Raw genomic sequence first — 15,497 nt, forward strand, 5'->3', positions numbered from 1 at the left:
CCTGGAGTTTGCTCAAACTCATGTCCATGATGCCATCTAACCATCTCATCCTTTGTTGCCCCCTTCTCCTCCTGCCCTTGATCTTTCCCAGCATCAGGGTCTTTTCCAATGGATCAGCTCTTCATATCAGGTGACCAAGTTATTGGAGCTTCAGCTTCAGCATCAGTCCTTCCAATGAATATTCAGGGTTGATTTCCTTTAGGATTGATTTGATCTTCATGCTGCCCAAGGTACTATTAAGTGTCTTCTCTAGCACCATAGTTAGAAAGCATCAAAGTTTTACTTTCTTTAGCATTCATTTTTCATTGCTGCAAAACAAATGACCACACCCTCAATGGTACATTTATTTCATGGTTTCTGTCAGGTAGGAATCTGGGCACATCTAGCTGTGAACTTTGCTCAGGCTTACAAGGTAATAATCAAAGTATCTGTCAGCCAACATTCTCATCTGGCAGCTTAACTGGGAAGAATCTGCTTTTGAACTCACTCTGAATTTTGGCAGAATTTTGTGGGCTGCTGAAGACTCTCTCAAATGATAAATCACCTCCTATCTTTTTGTACCTCTCATGTTCCATGTATTCAGTTCAGTTCAGTCACTCAGTGTCCGACTCTGCGACCCCATGGACTGCAGCACGCCAGGCTTTCCTGTCCGTCACCAACCCCCAGAGCTTGCTCAAACATGTCCATTGAATCAGTGATGTCACCCAACCATCTCATCCTCTGTCATCCCCTTCTCCTCCCACCTGCAATCTTTCCCAGAATCAGGGTCTTTTCTAATGAGTCAGTTCTTTGCATCAGTTGGCCAAAGTATTGGAGTTTCAGCTTCAGCATCAGTCTTTCCAATGAATATTCAGGACTGATTTCCTTGAGGATTGACTGATTGGATCTCTTTGCAGTCCAAGGGACTCTCAAGAGTCTTCTCCAGCACCACAGTTCAAAAGCATCAATTTTTCAGCACTCAGCTTTCTTTATAGTCCAACTTTTGCATCCATATGTGACTACCAGTAAAACCATATCTTTGACTAGATGGACCTTTGTTGGCAAAGTAATGTCTCTGCTTTTTAATATGCTGTCTAGGTTGATTATAGCTTTTCTTCCAAGGAGCATCTTTCAATTTCATGGCTGCAGTCACCATCTGCAGTGATTTTGGAGCCCCCCTAAATAAAGTCTCTCACTGTTTCCATTATTTCCCCATGTATTTGCCATGAAGTGATGGGACCGGATGTCATAATCTTAGTTTTCTGAATGTTGAGCTTTAAGCCAGCTTTTTCACTCTCCTTGTTCACATTCAATAAGAGGCTTTTAACTTCTTCGCTTTCTGCCATAAGGGTGGTGTCATCTGCATATCTGAGGTTATTGATATTTCTCCCAACAATCTTGATTTCAGCTTGTGCTTCATCCAGTCTGGCATTTCGCATGATGTACTCTGCATGTAAGTTAAATAAACAGGATGACAATATACAACCTTGACGTGCTCCTTTCCCAATTTGGAACCAGTCTGATGTTCCATTGTCCAGTTCTAACTGTTGCTTCTTGACCTGCATACAGATTTCTCAAGAGGCAGGTAAGGTGGTCTGGTATTCCCATCTCTTGAAGAATCTTCCACAGTTTGTTGTGATCCACACAGTCAAAGGCTTTGGCATAGTCAATAATGCAGCAGCAGATGTTTTTCTGGAACTCTCTTGCTTTCTTGATGATCCAATGGATATTGGCAACTTAATATATGGTTCCTCTGCCTTTCCTGAATCCAGCTTGAACATCTGGAAGTTCACGGTTCACATACTGTTGAAGTTGGGCTTGGAGAATTTTGAGCATTACTTTGCTAGTGTGTGAGATGAGTGCAATTGTGCAGTAGTTTGAACATTTTTTGGCATCGCTTTTTTTGGTATTGGAATAAAAACTGACCTTTTCCAGTCCTGTGGCTACTGCTGGGTTTTCCAAATTTTCTGGCATATTGAGTGCAGCACTTTCACAGCATCATCTTTTAGGATCTGAAATAGCTCAACTGGAATTCCATCACCTCTACTAGCTTTGTTCGTAGTGATGCTTCCTAAGGCCCACTTGACTTCACATTCCAGGATGTCTGGCTCTAGGTGAGTGATCACACCATCATGATTATCTGGGTCATGAAGATCTTTTTTGTGTAGTTCTTCTATGTATTCTGGCCACCTCTTCTTAATATCTTGTGCTTCTGTTAGGTCCATACCATTTCTGCCCTTTATTGTGCCCATCTTTGCATGAAAATTTCCCTTGGTATCTCTAATTTTCTTGAAGAGATCTCTAGTCTTTCCCTTTCTTTTGCTTTCTTCTATTTTTTGCATTGATCACTTAGGAAGCCTTTCTTATCTCTCCTTACTATTATTTGGAACTCTGAATTCAAATGGGTGTATCTTTCCTTTTCTCCTTTGCCTTTAGCTTTTCTTCTTTTCTCAGTTATTAGTAAGGCCTCTTCAGACAACCATTTTGCTTTTTTGCATTTCTTTCTCCTGAGGATGGTCTTGATCCCTGCTTCCTGTTCAATGTCATAAACTTCCGTCCATAGTTCTTCAGGCACTCTGTCTATTAGCTCTAATCCCTTGAATCTATTTGTCACTTCCACTGCATAATCATAAGGGTTTCGATTTAGGTCATACCGAAATGGTCTACTGGTTTTCCCTACTTTCTTCAATTTCAGTCTGAATTTGGCAATAAAGAGTTCATGATCTGAGCTACAGTCAGCTCCTGGTCTTATTTTTGCTGACTCTATAGAGCTTCTCCATCTTTGGCTACAAAGAATATAATCAATCTGATTTTGGTATTGACCAGCTGGTAATGTCCATGTGTAGAGTCGTCTCTTATGTTGTTGGAAGAGGGTGTTTGCTATGACCAGTGCATTCTCTTGGCAAAACTCTGTTAGCCTTTGCCCTGCTTCATTTTATACTCCAATGCTAAACTTGCCTATTACTCCAGGTATCTCTTGACTTCCTACTTTTGCATTCCAGTCCCCTATGATGAAAAGGACATCTTTTTTGGGTGTTAGTTCTAGAAGGTGTTGTAGGTCTTCATAGAATTGTTCAACTTCAGCTTCTTCAGCATTACTGGTTAGGGCATAGACTTGGATTACTGTGATATTGAATGGTTTGCCTTGGAAATGAACAGAGATGAGTCTATCACTTTTGAGATTGCATCCAAGTACTGCATTTCAGACTCTTTCATTGACTATGGGATTCTTGTCCACAATAGTAGAAATAATGGTCATCTGAGTTAAATTCGCCCATTCCAGTCTATTTTAGTTCACTGATTCCTAAAATGTTGATGTTCATTCTTGTCATTTCTTGTTTGACCACTTTCAATTTACCTTGCTTCGTGGACTAACATTCCAGATTCCTATGCAACATTGTTCTTTGCAGCATCGGACTTTACTTCCATCACCAGTCACATCCACAACTGGGTGTTGTTTTTGCCTTGGCTCTGCCTCTTCATTCTTTCTGGAGTTACTTCTCCACTATTGTCCAGTAGCATGTTGGGCATCTACTGACCTGGGGAATTCATATTTCAGTGTCATATCTTTTTGCCTTTTCATACTGTTCATGGGGTTCTCAAGGCAAGCATACTGAAGTGGTTTGCCATTCCCTTCTCCAGTAGACCACGTTTTGTCAGAGCTCTCCACCATGACCCATCCATCTTGGGTGGCCCTACACAGCATGGCTCATAGTTTCATTGAGTTAGACAAAGCTGTGGTCCATGTGATCAGTTTGATTCATTTTCTGTGACTGTGGTTTTCATTCTGTCCACCCTGTTCATTTCATTCTGTCCATTCCATGTATTAGGTGCTCAATTAAAATGAAATGAATGATCAAACAAATGTTTCCCCCCTCATCAAGACTTCCATCTTTCCTGGGTATGAAAGAGAGAAATAAACCTTTCTGTCTCTTCTTTGGGCTTCCCAGGTAGTGCTAGTTAAGAATCTGCCTGCCAGTGAAGGAGACACAAGAGATGCGGGTTTGATCCCTGGTTCGGGAAGATCCCCTGGGGTAGGAAATGGCAACCCACTCCCATATCCTTGCTCGGAGAATCCCATGGACAGAGGAGCCTAGCAGGCTACAGTGCATGGGGCCCCAGAGAGTCTTACACAACTGAGCACACAGGCAGTGTCTCTTCCTCTCAATGCCCCTGCCACCTCTATGCATGATAATATTAAGGACCAGAAAACAAAGAGTGAAAACCTATCCAGACTCTGGGAAATAAATCAAGTGCAAGGAAGGGTGTAAGTAGAAACATTCACATAATGCATCAAACAGAATGAGCAAGAACAAAAGTACTATGTAAAGTGACTTGGGTGAGAAATACATTTACAGTTATTTTAGCATTTCACAGATATTTCATCCTCTGCGTGCACTTTCATCTCTCTCTTTTTTCTTATTTAATTACGCAAGCATTTGCATTAACCCTAGGTGTAAACTCAATTCTGCCTGGAGAGCCCAGCTACTGTTTAGCATGCCTTGGCCGGTGTAAAGACAATGAAAAGTAATGAGTCTGGTCCTCAGAGCTGTGCAGACAGGGACCCAACCCCTATCCTCTGTAACTTCCAGGAATGCCCTCCCTCCTTCCGGCAGGGCCCCAGAGCCGGCCCGGGAGCTGTTCTAAAGGACTGTACCAAATTCCAAGGGCGGAAAGGAAACCACAGATATCAGAGTTGAGCTCTTCAATTAGCTGCCTCTCCATCACCTTTTGATCCCAGGATCCTGACACTGCCTGCAGCCCCGCCAGAGCCCCATTGTCTGGCTTAGCAACACTCCACTCCTCCCCTCCCAGCCTCTGACTGACAACATTTTCATTACAGTACTTTTAACGCTCTAGCAAATTCCTCAGTTGCGGTTAGGACACCAGACTATTTAGACAGAGTCCACAAACTGTTTGGACTGCAGGGGAGGTTCTGGCATTTGCCTTTTCAAATGGGTTCAGATGGCAGAGGACCTAATGTTTGCAGGAGGATCTACAAATGGGCTTTGCTAATTAAAACATCATCCACAAGGCAATCTGGAAAATCAAGATGCTCAAAAACCATGGATGGTGTTAGCACTCCAGCAGAGGTTTTTAAATAAAATCACATCATACATCATCTGATTTTGCCACAGAGAAGGGGAAAAAAAAAAAGCCCGACTCATAGATGTGCTGTGGCAACAAGGGAATTATTAGGAACTTCAGGCAAACAGTACACTCTGTGGCTTCCCTGGTAGCTCAGTTGGTAAAGAATCTGCCTGCAATGCAGGAGACCCTGGTTCAATTCCTGGGTGGGTAAGATCCCCTGGAGAAGGGAATAGCTACCCACTCCAGTATTCTTGGGCTTCCCTGGTGGCTTAGCTGGTTAAGAATCTGCTTGCAATGTGGGAGACCTGGGTTTGATCCCTGGGTTGGGAAGAACCCCTAAGAAGGGAAAGGCTACCCACTCCAATATTCTGGCTTGGAGAATTCCTTGGACTATTCCATGGGGTTGCAAAGAGTTGGACATGACTGAATGGCTTTCACTTTCTTTCTTTTTCTTGGTACACTCTGTTGATCCCAGACCCAAGAAGGCCAACATTGTTTGTAGGTTTGTCTCATTAGTCTTGTTTGGTTAAGAGGATTTTAGATGCTCCAAAGACTGTCCAGGCCTGGAATGAGGCAGTTGAGTACTTGAAATGAAGTACTCATTCATTTCAATGAATGAGTTTAATTTTTTGTTTTACTGAATGTTAATTTCAGTGCAAAAAAACTCTATTCAATTCAGTTCTTGGAAAATCCTTAAATATATCTTGATAAAACTTGAGTATGTGAATCTACTTTTTCAACTGCAAATTTTATAAACACAAAATCAAGTATTTCTGGTGAAATTTATTAATCAGTCTGAAATGTGTAGGCCTTCCCTGGTGGCTCAGATGGTAAAGAATCTGCCTGCAATGCAGGAGACACAGGTTCAATCCTTGGGTTGGGAAGGTCCCCTGGAGAAGGGACTGGCTACCCACTCCAGTACTCTTGCCTGAAGAATTCCATGGACAGAGGAGCCTGGCAGGCTACAGCCCATGGGATTGCAAAGAGTCAGACAGGACTGAGTGACTAACACTTTTTTTCTCTGAGATGTGTGCTAAATATATAATACACTCCAGATTTTGAAGATTCCATATGAAAAATACATATAATATATTGAGATTTATTTTTGACAATAAAGAAATGATGTTGCAATTATAATATTTTAGATAAATTGAGTTAAAGGAAATATATAATTAAAATGGATTTCATCTATTTCTTTCTCACTTAAAAGTGGTTACTAGGAAAATTTAAATTATAGGAGAGGCCCACACTACATTCCTATTGGATCACATTGCACTAAAACATTGCTACTCCCGTTGGCCTAAAAGGATAGGCAGTGCATACAGCACCATTTCTGTATCAGATATCTATAGACATCTTTAGATCATATGAGCTGGGTCCTCTAATGCTCTTGGCAATTTCAAACCTGTTGCCTAGAGTGATATGAAGACATCCATATTAAACTGAATTAATACATTAAGCAGAACATCAGAAACGCTGCCTTGATTTCACAGATGGACTACCGTGCTCCCTCACATACCTTTTTCATTACCAGTCCTGCCTTTTTGAACGTCTGCTGAGTGTGAGCAGGTGGTAGCACTCGGGTGCCTGCAGAATGCTGTGTTTCACTCAGATCCTTGAGCTGACTGCTTTATCTCATGTATGTGATTCTTTCCTTGAATATGTCATATTCGAGATTGTCTGGGCATTTCAAAGAAACTCTCCAGAATCCAAAAAGAAGATCAGTTTGATTTAGAATTTTAGAATTTAATTTTTAATTAGGATGCATGACGTGCTGGCGAGTAGGATCATCTTCAAACAAAATCCCACAATTCCAGATGAAAGCATCCTATGTGCCTGAGTTTCTGAGTCATCCTCATCACTACTTTGGTGGCCCATTGTCACACCATGTGTCAGACTACAGGCTTTTATATTTTGGCTCAGGAATGCCCACAATGACTAGGCTGTAAATTCAAAGGGATTACAAAACACTGGTAAAGATTTTTAAGTCATACTCTTCTTCATCCATTTACCCCAAAGGAACATGAAACTTAGGTTTGTAGCTATCTGAATATAAATATGGAAACCTTTTTTAAACATAAAAGGTGTATAAATATGTGGGCACATTTATATGAATTTTGACTCTATAAATCAATAATGATAATGCCTCAATATGTTTTTTATATTTATTTCATTTATTTGTTTGGCTTTGCCAAGTTTTAGCTGTGGCATGTGGGATCTTTAGTTGTGGTGTGTGGACTTTTAGTTGCAGCATGTGGGATCTAGTTCCCTGACCGGGGATGGAACCCTGGTCCATCCCTGCATTAGTGAGGAGTCTTAGCCACTGGACCACCAGGGGAGTCCCTTAGTGAGTTTTATTTTCTTAATATTTATTTATTTTTTATTTGACTGTACTGGGTCTTAGTTGCTGCATATACGATCTAGTTCCCTGACCAGGGATCAAACCCTGGCTCCCTATGTTGGGAGCACAAGGTCTTACCCACTGAACCACCAGGGAAGTCCCTTAGTAAGTTTTAAAACATAGAAAGAATCGAGATGGAATGGAATCAGCAATGGGTAAGGAGTCAAGTACTTAGAGTGTCCTATGGGTTTTGCTCTTCTCAGTAGGAGGGTGAAAATATCAACTAATATTAGGTGTTTGATACATTATAAATATGTGACATATCCTCATATCCTTCATATTCTCATATCATATATATATATATGATATATATCTCATATCTCATAACCTCTGACTTTTATCTCCAAGGTAAGAGAAGAATGAAAGTGGAATAATAAAAAGTAACTTGAAAGAAGGCAAGAAGAAAGGAAAAAAAAAAAAAAACAGATCGGAGGAACAGAAAGCACACAGAATAGAAAGTAAGATGGGAAAGTCACTCAGTTGTGGTATATTTGTCATATAACATTGTGTCAGGTTTAAGATGTGCATGTGATCTGATACATTTACATACTGCAGTATAATGGCCACTTGTAGTGTTAGCTAATGCCTCTACACATATAATGATCATTTCTTTTCATGGTGGGGATAGTTAAGATCAGGTCTCTCCACAATGATGTTTATAATATTGTTGTCTATAACCACTATAATGTACTTTAGAGCTCTAGAACTTATTTATCTGCCAGTTGCTAGTTTGTAGCCTTAATGTCTCTCCCATTCACCCATTCACAACCCCTGGTAACCACAAACCCACTCTGTTTTTACAAGTCTGGCATTTTTGGATTTCACATGTAAGTGATATCAAACAACATTTGCCTTTTTCTGCTTGACTTATCTCACTTAGCATATTGTTTTCAAGGTCCATCCATGTTGTTGCCAATGGCAGGCTTTCCTTCCTCCTCATGGCCGAGTAAGACTCCACTGTGCTTGTATGCCACATCTTCTAAACCCATTAATCGACAGGCTCTTAGATTGTCTCCATATCTTTGCTGCTGTGAATAATGTTGCAATAAATACGAGAGTTCATTTCTATCTTTTTAATATATATTTTTATTGAGGTATAGTTAATGTAAAATATTATATAAGTTTCAGGTGTACAACTTAGTGATTCACAATTTTTAAAGGTTATATTCCAATCACGGTTATTTTAAAATCTTATCTATCTTCCCTGTGTTGCACTATATATTCTTGTAACTTATTTACTTTTAAAATGTATTTTTAATTGGAAGATAATTGCTTTGCAATGTTGTATCGGTTTCTGTTTGTAAGAACGTGAATCAGCTGCAAGTAAACATCTATCTCCTCCCTGCTGAGCATCCCTCCCATCCCTCTAGGTTGTCACAGGTCACTAAGCCGAGCTCCCTGTGCTACACAGGAGTTCCCCACTAGCTAGCTACTTTTTACAAGGCAGTGTATTATGTCAGCGCTACTATCTCAACTCACCCTACCCGCTTTCTCCCACTGTGTCCACAGTCCGTTCTCTACATCTGTGACTCTATTTCAGGAGTGCAGATGTCTCTTTATATGGAGAAATGGAAATGCTAGATGATATCATAGTTCCATTTATTTGGGGCGGGAACCTCCATATTGTTTTCCATAGTAGCTGAGCCAACTTCAATGATGCCTAGACAGGAAAGGGTGTGAAATCTAGAACTGAGTGATTTATGCTGAAATGAGTTTCCTGAGAATTGACTAAGTTCTGTTTCCCGCCAGCAGAAGAGATAAGGTATTGAGATAGCAAGTAAGTGAACACAATAAATAAAGTTGCCCATCTCCAGTGGGGTTTCTTGGATGTCCAACTTTAGGAATCTGGACTCAGAGGGAAGAAGCATAGATGTGGTAGTCCAAGGTCATGGCTACATTGTAACAATCAGGATAAGGGGAGGAGTAGTGCAGGGTTAGTCGCTCAGTCCTGTCAGACTCTTTTTCTGATGCCAAGCTCCTCTAGTTCATGGGATTCTCCAGGCAAGAGTACTGGAATGGGTTGCCATTCCTTTCTCCAGGGGATCTTCCTGATCCAGAGATCAAGCCCAGGTCTACTGCACTGCAGGTGGATTCTTTACCATTTGAGCCACCAGGGAAGTCTCTAACATTGCAAGGTCATGGCTATGCTGTAACAGGATGTGCATGTGTGTTAGTTGCTCAGGGGTGTCCAACTCCTTGAGAATCCATGGACTGGAGTGCATCAGGCTTCTCTCTCCATGGGATTTTCCAGGCAAGAATACTAGAGTGGGTTTCCATTCCCTTCTCCAAGGGATCTTTCCAACCCAGGGATCCAACCTCAGTCTCGTGCATTGCAGGCAGATTCTTTACCATCTGAGTCACCAAGCAAGCCAGGATAAAGACCAAGAAATGGCACTTTGAGAAACACAGGCTGGGGTCATGGTCCTCGAATTGGGGTCCTGGAACTGTGTGTCTTGAAGGTTCACTCCTTCCCTACATCTTGTTGAGCTTGCCTCTGAGTTCCACTCAGGACATATTTAAGCTTACCATGTACGGGTGATCTTCATTGTCATTATTCCTTTCTAATTACTCTTTGATTCTACAGTTTTCTTGGCTCTTTCCTCATTTTCTTCCCCAAAGAAGACATTTAAGTTCCCCCTAAATCTCATTGTAGTTTTTTTGAAATTGCTTTGGACTTACAGATTATTGAGGCAAAAACAGACGTCTTCTAAGAGGAAAGGGAAAAAGCTGGCTTAAAACTCAACATTCAGAAAACTAAGATTACAGCATCTGGTCCCATCACTTCATGGCAAATAGATGGGGAAACAGTGGAAACAGTGAGAGACTTTATTTTGGGGGGCCCCAAAATCACTGCAGATGGTGATTGCAGCCATGAAATTAAAAGACGCTTGCTCCTTGGAAAAAAAGTTATGACAAACCCTAGACAGCATGTTAAAAAGCAGACATAACTTTGCCAACAAAGGTCCATCTAGTCAAAGGTATGGTTTTTCCAGTAGTCTTGTACGGATGTGAGAGTTGGACTCTAAAGAAAGCTGGGCACTGAAGAATTCATGCTTTTGAACTGTGGGGTTAGAGAAGACTCTTGAGAGTCCCTTGGACAGCAAGGAGATCCAACCAGTCCATCCTAAAGGAAATCAATCCTGAATATTCATTGAAGGACTGATGCTGAAGCTGAAACTCCAGTACTTTGGCCACCTGATGCAAAGAACTAAGACCCTGATGCTGGGAAAGATTGCAGGTGGGAGGAGAAGGGGATGACAGAGGATGAGATGGTTGGAAGGCATCACCGACTCAATGGACATGAGTTTGACTTAGCTCCAGGAGTTGGTTATGGATAGGGAAACCTGGCGTGCTGCAGTCCGTGGGGTTGCAAAGAGTTGAACACGACTGAGTGACTGAACTAAACTGATCCTCCAAACAGGATCTGAGTTTCAATATACTTAAATCCCATTCTAAATTCTTCAGTGAACTTTTATGGTTTTTCTTCATCTGTACTTTTATTTTGGAGCATATTCCCGGGCAGTTTATATTTGAGGATTGTTTTAGTGATTAGGATCTTTTCCCACTGTACTTTCTAAATGCTTCTTGGTGATAAATTGGGAAAGCTATTGCCTTTTTTTCCTCTATATTTATTTTATTTCTCTGTTTTGATATTTGAGATTTTATTTGTGGCTTAATACATAATACTTAAAGTTCCATGTTCCCTGGAAAAGTGCATACTCTCTGTTTGTAGAAATATAGCTCAAAATGTACCTTTTAAATAAACTTACTCATTTTATTAATTTTTTCTACATCATCATTTACTACTTTGAGATAGGTATGTTTCTATAAATTTCTTCATGTATTTTTAAGAGTGTGAGTTTCACATTATTTGATCCACTGATTTTGGAACATAAAGGTTAATTGGTACTCTATTATCTTTTAGTTTTTACAATAAAAATGGTGGTCTTTGTTCATAGTTCCATTTGATGCTATATTAAATTCTATATAGCCTATTAATATTATAACTTTTTGTGTGTGTGTGTGTTTGCTATACTTTTTACCTGGATTCATTTTAGGTATGTCTTTAGTCAACAGTAGATAACTGGACTTGGTTTCATTACATATCAATTTCAGGATCTCTTTAATAACTGAATTTATCTCATTTGCAATCACTCTTCCAAGTACTATATTTGGTTTGTGTCTACTTTTCCTTTTCTGTTTTTGCTTCCTGAGCTCTCCTTTCTTTACTTTCTTTTTTTCCTAACAAAGTCAGCATTTTTTTTTCCACTTTGCTTTTCTCTGATGAATTACTTTTGAGTTTTCAAATGTTTTCTTTAAACTACAATTTGAAATTGTTATAATTAAGAAATGTAATTTGTCGGCCACTCTAATTTAAGCAAAATGTTTAACACACTTCCATTTCTTTTCCTCCATTCAGACTATGGCCCCTGTTAATGTAGTTTCATAGATGGAGATTATTCATATCACTCTATGTTAAAGTGTTTTATCTTCTTTTATGTGGAAAATTCTCATTTATAACACTTTTAGGACAAGTTTACAATTATTGGGCTTTCCTGGTGACTCAACAATAAAGAGTTCACCTGTAGTGTAGGTAACATGGGTTTGAGACACCAGTTTGACCCCTGGGTCAAAAAGATTCCCTGGAGAAGCAAATGGCAACCAACTCCAATATTCTTGCCTGGGAAATGCCATGGGTAGAGGAGCCTGGCAGGCTACAGTCCATGGGGTCACAAAAGTCGGACACAACTTAGCAACTAAACCACCACCACAATTACGATCATTTGGATCCCTCTTAATTTTACTTCTGCAGAAGGAAATGGCAACCCACTCCAGTACCCTTGCCTGGAAAATCCCATGAACGGAGGAGCCTGGTAGGCTACAGTCCATGGGGTCGCAAAGAGTCAGTCAGTGCAGATTGCTGATCATTTTTTATTGTTATTTTCCCAGCTTCAAACAATTAATTCTGATGCTAATTTCTATTGATGCTAATTGTTTCTTCAAGGGACATTTTCCCATGAAGCTTACATGGCTGATATTTTCTCACTTCTCCTATTTGAGGATGCATTTTTGTTACCTTCACATACAAAAGGCAGACTGACAAGGTATAAAATTCCTGATTCACAACCTTTTCTCTCAAAATTCTTATGAGGTCTCCACCACATTTTGGCATTTAGTGTTGCCCTAAAGAAGTCTGATACCAGCTTAATTCTTTCTTGTTTATCCATGGGTTACCTTTTCCTTATTATTTCCTTATATAGAAGCTTAATAAATTTTCTTCATTTAGGGAGTCAAACCGTTTTCTAGAGTATGTCTCAATGTGTAAAATTCACTCATACAGTGAACTTTATGCTGCAGAGACAACTCTTTCTTGGACTCAAGAAATATCCTATCATGTCATTTTCTATGTCTTTTGGGTGCAGGCTAGATGAGGACAAACAAACAAAACAAAATCTTTATTTTCATGGAGCTAGTTATTATTAATAGTCCTGTAAGCAAAAAACTTAATAGAGGCGGAAGCCTCCACCATACCTGTACTAGTGTTATTACTGAAAGTGAAAGTGAAGTCATTCAGTCATGTCCGACTCTTTGCGACCCTGTGGACTGTAGTCTACCAGGCTCTTCCCTCCATGGGATTCTCCAGGCAAGAATACTGGAGTGGGTTGCCATTTCCTTCTCCAGGGGATCTTCCTGACCCAGGGATCGAACCCGGGTCTCCCGTATTGGAGGCAGATGCTTTAACCTCTGAGCCTCCAGGGAAGATAGTGTTATTACTACCTGATGTGTATTGAACACTTGCTACATACTGAGTTTTGTGTTAAGTTCTATATATGGTCTGTTTAATTCTCATGACGAGAATGAGAAGAAGATTCTGTTATCAATCAGATTTACAGATGGGGAGACTGGGCTGGGATTTGAACCCAGCCAAGTGAAGAATAAGGCAGCATTCAGTCTGGTCAGAAGAAACAGCTGTCTTGGAAAGCAAAGAGGTGGGTGAATTTGAGAAAGAGAAAACAAAACCTGTGGCTGAAGAATTGAGGGGCGAGTGGTAAAAAGTGAGCCTAAAGAGGAAGGTAGGCGTCAGATCATGCCCTTTCTGGGAAATGCACAAAGTTGGCTTCTGTGCCATTGTTTTGCTTTTTCGTGCCTTTGAGGCTAATTTTAATTCTACTACCATGTCTTTAATTTCTTGCAGACCTCCTACATCCCAGTTTCAACATCCTGAAAGCAATTCCATCTTCTCTTTCTTGAATTTCATTGCTCAGGCCCAAGTCCCCTTTTATCTCAGGCTCTCCTCTCTTTATGATACTATGTAGAGATTATGGCATCTTTAAGCAAGTTGAGAAACCCAAACAGTTGTCTGAATTTTTCACATGGGTTCGACATGAGATAATCTTCAGACTTCCCTCGATTCGTCATCTGAATGCTGTCCTTGTATGTTGTCCCAGAGTATTTTTTAAAACCACCCTAGTTTCAGACTTTGGGAGGAGATGTTTCTCTCTTCATATCCTTGAACAAGATGAAACCTGCCCAGATTCCATTCTCATCTGAAGATTTAGAGGAGTGTTAAGGATGCAGGTCTTCTTATCTACCCACTGTGTGATGGTGAATCCATGTTTGACAACTAGAGCAGGTAGGATACTTTGATGTTGTAGCCTAATCCTGCTTCTCATCACACATTATTTTCTGTTCTTTAAGGCGGGGGTTGGGGGGAGCATCTTTTACCAGTTGGTTCTTGGATTTTTTTAAGCTGATGCAGGATTTGCACAAAAAAATCCCCCATATGTATAGTCCCTGAGAGTTCTCCCTGCTTTCATCTTCACTTGGATCAATTTCCTTTTAAAGACAGCACCTCTGGAGTCCCTTGGACAGCAAGGAGATTGAACCAGTCAATCCTAAAGGAAATCAACCCTGAATATTCATTGGAAGGACTGATACTGAAATTGAAGCTCCAGTACTTTGGCCACCTGATTCAAAGAGCCAACTCATTGGAAAAGGCTTGATGCTGGGGAAGATTGAGGACAGGAGAAGAAGGGGACGACAGAGGTTGAAATAGTTGGATGGCATCACTGACTCAATGGACATGAATTTGAGCCAACTCCAGAAGTTAGTTAAGGATATGGAAGCCTGGCGTGCTGCAGTCCATGGGTTGCAAAGAGTCACACACGACTTAGCGTCTGAACAACAACTGGTAACAGACAAGTCCACCCCCAGACTTCCCTGTGCTGCCCAGACACTTTTCTAGATTAAAAAAACACAAATCTTTACAGGGACACAGGTTGATAGGTGTGAAATTAGAAGAATGATTTTCTTGCCCTGTAGAAGCACACTTACAGGTGTGAGAGGGGCTCCGGCTCTGCTTTTTCATTAGTATTGATCAACAACATGTTCCTGAGACAAGATGCAGATGTGGGAGGGAAAGGGGGAATAAAAGCATCTTCTTGGTTTTTTGTTAAGGATAAAACTTTATAATTTTGGGTTGCCATAAACTGCAGCCTGAATGGGGTTTTACTCGGCCTGGCTCCCTGTACTTTACAATTAGGTCAGTTGCTATCAGAATCTGACATCTTTTCCTCTTGTTGATTTTAATTCTCAGTGTTACTCTGAATTATTCCCTTTATACAAGTATTCAGAGGAGCCTGCTGACCTTCTACCATGTTTTCAAAACTTTTATCTTTGGCCGCTCTGTGAATGCAGTGTAAGGTCTTCTCATTGTGGTGACTTCTCTTGTTTCAGAGCTTGGGCCTTAGGTCTCTAGGGCTCTTAGGCATCCCTCGGCATGTGGGATCCTAGTTCTTGGACCAGGGGCTGAACCCATTTCCCCCGCATTGGTAAGTGGATTCTTAACCACTGGACCATTAGGGAAGTTCCCTTCTACCATTTTTCATTTGTAACTTATTTTAGTAAAAATTTGAATTTGACGAAAGCACAAAGAAAGTTTTCTGGAGGATCATACCTAACTTCTAATCCTTTGTATTATTAAAAGGACCACTCCCCTCAAAAGAAAGGCAAAAGAAACCTTTCA

The 15,497-nt window shown here is 40.5% G+C and overlaps 1 long non-coding RNA gene across 5 annotated transcripts in view; it reads left to right on the forward strand.

Annotated features, from left to right (window-relative positions):
- The window catches only part of LOC122444982, a 52,085-nt gene that overhangs the window by 21,686 nt on the left and 14,902 nt on the right, over window positions 1-15,497 (forward strand). For all 5 annotated transcript variants that reach the window (XR_006270407.1, XR_006270412.1, XR_006270406.1 and 2 more), the window contains one exon: window positions 7,820-7,929. This is a non-coding gene — a long non-coding RNA (uncharacterized LOC122444982). The remainder of the gene's footprint in view (window positions 1-7,819; window positions 7,930-15,497) is intronic.

The sequence above is a fragment of the Cervus canadensis genome, chromosome 1, assembly GCF_019320065.1.
Source record: "Cervus canadensis isolate Bull #8, Minnesota chromosome 1, ASM1932006v1, whole genome shotgun sequence".
Classification (NCBI taxonomy): Eukaryota; Metazoa; Chordata; class Mammalia; order Artiodactyla; family Cervidae; genus Cervus; species Cervus canadensis.